Raw genomic sequence first — 6,701 nt, forward strand, 5'->3', positions numbered from 1 at the left:
AAAAAAAAGAAGAAAAAGAAAAAAAAAAGAATTCAATGAAAAATAACTTTCTGGTATCTGACTTTAAGTTTATGTTGAATTTTTGTCTCTCTTTTCAAGATAATCCCTCTTCGCATTCCCCACATTTTAATCTAATTAACGTAAGGAAAAAAAAAAACGAAAAGAAAAACAATAACATTGTATTTTGCTTTCTGAATCTTTTTGGGTACTGATTGCAGAGCTCAATACTTCATGAGGAAGCAGTGTTTCTTCAACATTGTCACCAATTAGCTCTGTTAAAGGGATGAAATTATAAATATTCAATATTAGCAGAATTTTTCTAAGGGAAAGATAGCTCTTAAATTCTTCCTGAAACTATGGTCATTTCAAAAGAATTTTATTTGCAAGTTTACCATTTGGCATGGTATTGAACTTTTAAAGTATAGACCTGTATATTCTTTATTAGTTAAGCCAGCCATGAATATATACTGATAAAATCCCAAAACATCCAGTATGAACCTAATAGAAGAAAAATCATGGCATTAAACTGTCTTTATTGTATTTTTATTCAGTGTTCCTGAGTACCAGTATTTGTTGAGAAAATTCTGAGGTTATACCTAAGGAGAACAATGTAATGTTTTGATAAGTAAGAGATACTGAAATGAAATAAGTAGAAATTAAGTATTTTAAACTGATAATGTTAATAAATCAAAACAAAAAAGATAGCCAAGCCTGCAAGAAATTTATAGGTATAGATTTATTTCTATTTTAAACACAATCTTATTCTACTGATTGATAGATAGGATAATCCTTTTAAAAAGCTGCTAGAGAAATAATTATATTAGTTCTATACCAGCTAAATGAAGTGAAAAACAAATAGTTATCAATTTGAATCAAACCACCCTATCTTTCTTCTCCAAAAATAAAAACAAAAGCAAAATAAGCATGCACACAAAAAAAACCATATTAAGACCTCCATCATCAAACATTCCAGATGACAGATATTTTAGAGGGTTCAGTTCTTGTTGCTGTTTTAATAGGAAAATAAATGACTCTTAAAATAAAAATAAATGCTTTGTTTCTTGTAAAAGCATGCCTGTGAAGCCGAGAAGAAAGCTAGTGGCTAATTTCAATAAACATACAAATATTTCATATGCATTTTCATTTGCTTTCTTGCAATAAATTCAGGCGAAAGAATATGAAGTTGGCATAAAAGCCTGATGGGAAACTAGATTTCCATTTTTAGGTTACTTTATTCATTTTTTTCTCTTGGTAATTATTTGAAAATTCACTTTTGCAGTTTACACTGAAAATCTATTAAGAGAATATGGACTGTTAGCATCCTCTTGCAGTGCTATATCTTCTCTTTGCTATCCAACCATGGTTTCTCTAACTCTCTTACACTCTTCCGAACAAAAAGAGGTAGGACTAAACTTGAGGGTATTTTTTTGTCTCTTATAAAACTGACCCAAGAAATTTTCTGAATATACATAATAGGTCATTGGAAATTCAGTTTGGATGGTTATGATTCCCATTTTTGGGACATCTTCTGAAACACTCACTACCTGGACTTTAAGGCCCAAATTATCTCTGTCTGCCATTCTAATAATTCCAGTAACTTACATAATGAGGACATAGGCCTTTCTCTCCTAATCTCGTTATTTTCTAGGCCATAGAAGTCTGCCACTCTGACATAAGTGAGTCATAGCTTCGTATACAGTTTGATCTTGCTCTGGCTTCAAACAGTGAGCAGCATGTCAAATATCCTGGAGGCACAAGTTATTGTTTCTCTGGAAGGCTAGGGTACAAAACAAGTCATGCCTCAAGTCTCTTCTTATGAATCCCTGCTTTTTAACTACCTCCATTTCCCACGAACAAATTAGAGAAATTAGAAACAAGATTATACCCCATTTTGGAACTAAAATTGGCTTTTCCCTACAAATTCCTTTCTTTTCTTCCCTCCAGATGTTAGCATCCTGTGTTTATTGTGCTTCATTGCTGTGTCCCTCCCAATTCATTAAAAAGGCAAATGTTTGGAAGCAAATCCAGTGTAAATATTGGAAGGATTCCTGGTTTTAATTGAGATACATTGACTTAGCTTTCACAAGTTTAAGGAATGCATTTTGATATTTTCCTTTTCCTATTCCCTGAAGACTCTATCTAAACCACATGCATACACTCAGTTGAGAAAATGGGTCTGTGCTCAAGCAGGAAAAGTCAAATAAAAGGAGAATGGGGTTCTTGAAAAGCATACCACTCCATAACTTTACTGATTTCAGAATGGCTTTAGGACCCTGGGACTGAAAAAAAAAATGTTTGTTTTTTTTCTGATTGCAAAAGTAATACATGCCCATGAAGAGAATTTCAAAAATGAAGGAAAAAATAAATTTATGAACAATCTTACCACTAGAGAAAAACACTCTTGAAATATAGTTATTTCTCACATATAATGCAGTAATCGTAATTACTCTGGAAACATAATTTTGTATCCAGTTAATTTTTTTTTCCTCTTAATGCCTGATGATGAGCCTTACCCATGCATACTCTGCAAACACATATAAATCATGGATAGGTGTTCTAGCATCCATTGAGCCAAGCTAGAAACTTTAATAATCGACTCTTTTACTGAAGGAAAAAAAAATTCATACATATATACACTCCTCAAAAGCCCTTTCAGATACTTAAGCCAATTTGATCCTCAACAGATCAAGAAAGATACTATTTTCATCTCCATGTTACAGATGAGAAACTGAGTCCCAGAGGGATCTGGACCAGTGCCCAAGTAGATTTCTCCATTACACATGGTGTTAGAGGTAACCAAAGGTAAGTAGATTTTTGCCCACAGGTAAAAATTGAACCAAGGGCCATTCCCAATCTCTTTCTGTAACGATCCCCGCTTCTGTTAGATCCTTCCTCTGATCTAAACTTGGATGTCATCTTTCAGGCATCCCTCTCTCTTATCCCAATATCGAATATCAAACAGCCAGGAAAAGTAGCCATTTGTTGACCATAGAAAAATGACCAGTTCCGTGGCCTGAAGTCTGTAATCAGACCCTGCCACCTCTATCTACCCACTATACACACGAAGAAAGTTTCTCCCAAAGTGTGGACTGTGTTTCCTCCACAACAGAATCACTTGTAATGATCATTAAAAGATAGATGTCTGGCAACAGTATGGTGGTTGTGAGAGAGCAAGGGAGTAGGGGGAGATCGAAGAAAGTAAAGGAGGCCAAATTCATGGTGATGAAAGGAGACTTGACTTTGGGTGGTGAGCACACAATGCAATATACAGAGGATGTATTATAGAATTGTATACTTGAAACTTATATAATTTTATTAATAAATTTTGCCACAAAACATTTAATTTAAAAAAGATGAAACATCTGCAAGTTCAATACCATGTCAAACTGTAAACATAAAAATGAAAATTAACTTTTAAGTTGTTGATGATTTTTAAGTATGAGAACCTCAGCTACACTCTATGCAAACTGAACTGTTCTCAGTATACTGCCTACATTCCCCCCTACCGTGCTTTTTTTTCAGATCTTTACTTTGATACAGAGAACTCCTCCCTTTGCTTTCCAAATGTTCAGATCCTGCTGACCCCTCAAGGCCTGGCTGAGATGCTACCTCTGTGAGTCCCGCTTCCCTAGCAGCCTCTCCCTTCTCTGAGCTCCTGTGCACTTACTGCTTATTACAGGGACTAGCCTTACTCTCCTACTGTGTTTCAGAAACTGCATTTGTCAAAGTAATTCTGTCAGGGATCCTTTAAAGCACCTGTGAAACTTAGGGCAACCTTTTTCATCTGGAAGAATTATGGAGTCTCTACGCACGCTCCAGAGTCCACATCTGCACGCATTTGGTCATTCTCTCTGGGTACATAGACATTAATTTGGAGTTTTTGCCAAATCTACTAGATACCCAAATCTAGATTCTTCATGAAGAAGTAATGGCTTGTATGCTACTTCTACTCAAAGACTTCTCATGAATATTTGAAGAAAATAAAAAGATACAAGACTATCAAAGCAAACTTAATATTGTGCCCCTTTTGGCAGTCAAATTAGGCAGTGTTCTGTGGAGTAAGACACCAAGGCTGTACTGAGATTTCCGGGCCAGATATCATGGGCTGCGGGAAAAATGGTAAGTGGTATATAAAGGACACTGCATAGCTTACAGTACAGATCACAAGTTCAAATTTATACAGAAGCCAAGCAGATAATGTAAATGAATTTTAAGTGCTACATAGTTCCAGTCACTTGTGCTTAGCAACAGACTTACAGAGGAGACATGATGATCTAGAGAACGCATGCCCTGTGCAAAGAGTGGAATCAATTCCAACTGATGGGCATCATGCAAGAATGCAGGCCTAGTGCTACTGAACATTTTCAAGAGACACCATAAATTGATTTTTATGGGATAGCCTCTGATTTTTTTTTTTTAACATTGACCATTAATTCAAATTTAAAGTACTGCATAGGCCAAATACATCTACAAGTCATTTGTTTCACACAGTACAATACCAATTGTGGCATAAACCAGGATTTCACTACTGTCTCTCCCTGAATCATGAGTCAACATTTGAAAGTCAGCACACTCTATCTAGAGAGTCTGAGGAACACAGAGCAGGGCAGGGCTGTCATTCCAGTCAGAAAAGAAAAGAATAAAACACAGCATTCTGGAAGGCCCTAGAGTTGACTATTTCAGAAACTCTGAGGGAGGTTTCAAGCCAATTATAGATGCTATCCGTGGGACCTGATTACTCATTCACAGACCTCGAGAAGAAGAGACAGGATGTGATAGTGGTGGTGATGGTAGTGGCGGTGGTGGTGGTGGCACTAGTTTGTCTCTATTCAATAGATCAGGGTGGGTATGTTGCTTTGTCAAAGCTCATCTCTCACCAAGTGTGAGTAATTGAGGATCTGCATGCTGCTTCCAATATCAGAAGTACAGGCCCATGGGAACCAGTTTACACCAAGCCAGGGGGGAGTCCTGAGGTGGCCTTGACACCTTTCAGCTTCCAGCTGTGACTTTAGGACTACAACTGTATTTTGTAGCTTTGATGAGAAAATTACAGTTAACAATTAGAGCACTGTTAGTATTTTATTTTATAATTTGATTGACACACATAAACATTGTTTGTCAGTATAAGAGATGTGCATTTACTAATGTCTTGGTTACATTCGTGAAAGGAAGTGCTTTGTGGGTCTGTTAAGCCCCAGGAATCCCAACAAAGGAGAGAGAGGAATTGGTTTAAGTTTGTTTGATGTCTGTAATTAGAGGTTATTGCAGGAATTCTTGTACTCCTAAGGGTTATCACCTCAGTGTTTCTGTGACCACATCTGGAGGCAGCTATAATTTGCACAAGGTCAGTCAAATTTGTGCTCTAAGTAGTGGTGAGATTAGGTGATGTGTATAGTAAGCGCAGTTAAGTTTGTATGTAGTGTTCCTTTGTAAAAGAGGTCTGTTCACAGCATCTGACCTCCTCATGAGGCAGTTTGCCTAAGTTCAGGGATCCCTTTTTTTAAGTTCCTTATTAAAATATTGCTAACGGACAATACTATATTAGTTTCAGGCATACACCATAGTTATTCAACATTTATATACTTAAAGAAGTGATCACCATGATAAGTCCAGCAACCATCTGACTATATTCTCTATCAAGGGTTCCCTTGAAGGCAATTATTTTGAGGGTTTACAGCATTTTAATAGCACTCTCTACTGTTTAGATATATACCGATTTTTAATATCATATTTATTTATTACTAACATCTATTCGAAGCAAGCATGCAATTTATTTTATTCTAGAGCAAATCAGGAAATCAAGACACAATTGCTGTCATCCAGTCTTTTTTTTTTCTTCAGAGAACAATAACTCCATGAGGCTGGCCTGAAGTCACTCAGTCTTTGAGTTTGTCCTTACTTAAGTAGTTGAAGGTATTCTAGTTACTTTTAAGATTTTTCTGAAGTCATTATTTAGATCTTTCCAAAGAGATTTTTCTCCTACTTGGCAGCAGATGACACACATCCTTCACAGACATGTTACTGTTCCCGATGGACTGGTTCAGCCTGCACACAGTCAGGGCACCGGCTTCTCTCTCTGGAATTCTTAAAAACAATACAAGGTCTTACTCTCTTGCCGCTCCACAGCTGGGCTGAATCCCAGAAGCTGAGCCTCTCACCTCCATGTTGCCCCAACCTAATCTTCCAGATGAGGAGCACAGAGCAGGGCAGGGCTGTCCTGGCAGCTGGAGGGCATCCCAGGATCTGACGCAGTGGCCTTGGTGCCTGGGTTAAGCAAACCTCAGCTTCCTCATTCCATTTCTAAACAGGGTGTGCCCCGCATGACATGCCAGGATGACATAGCACTTAGTTGAGTTAAATTGAGTAGCCGACCAAATCACAGGCATTCCTATGGTGAAAAGATCGGCTCTTTATTGCCCCACCTCATAAACCAGAGGAGAATGCTGTCTGAGCCAAGAAAAAGTATAAGAGAGAGCCAACATAGCCTAGCAGTTGCTATGACCTGACTTGCATTTTACACACTTGAATCATCCAGATATTAACCAAACAATTCTTAAATATCTATTTTATTCACTGTTGCCTAAATGATTAATGAGACTGAGGATATATTTTTTAAAAAAATAAAATGTGTTTTAATAAAAATCTTTAGTAAATAAAAATTAAAATTTTAATGATGTATAATAATAAAAAGTAAAAGTTTA

General features: G+C 36.8%; 1 long non-coding RNA gene across 1 annotated transcript in view; it reads right to left on the reverse strand.

The window, feature by feature from the left end:
- The window catches only part of LOC111739116, a 21,403-nt gene extending 15,152 nt beyond the window's left edge, over positions 1-6,251 (reverse strand). Inside the window, exon 1 of the long non-coding RNA XR_002780107.1 lies at positions 6,109-6,251. This is a non-coding gene — a long non-coding RNA (uncharacterized LOC111739116). The remainder of the gene's footprint in view (positions 1-6,108) is intronic.
- Between the last annotated feature and the right edge of the window lie 450 nt (positions 6,252-6,701).

This window comes from Pteropus vampyrus, unplaced genomic scaffold (genome assembly GCF_000151845.1).
Source record: "Pteropus vampyrus isolate Shadow unplaced genomic scaffold, Pvam_2.0 Scaffold2, whole genome shotgun sequence".
Lineage (NCBI taxonomy): Eukaryota > Metazoa > Chordata > Mammalia > Chiroptera > Pteropodidae > Pteropus > Pteropus vampyrus.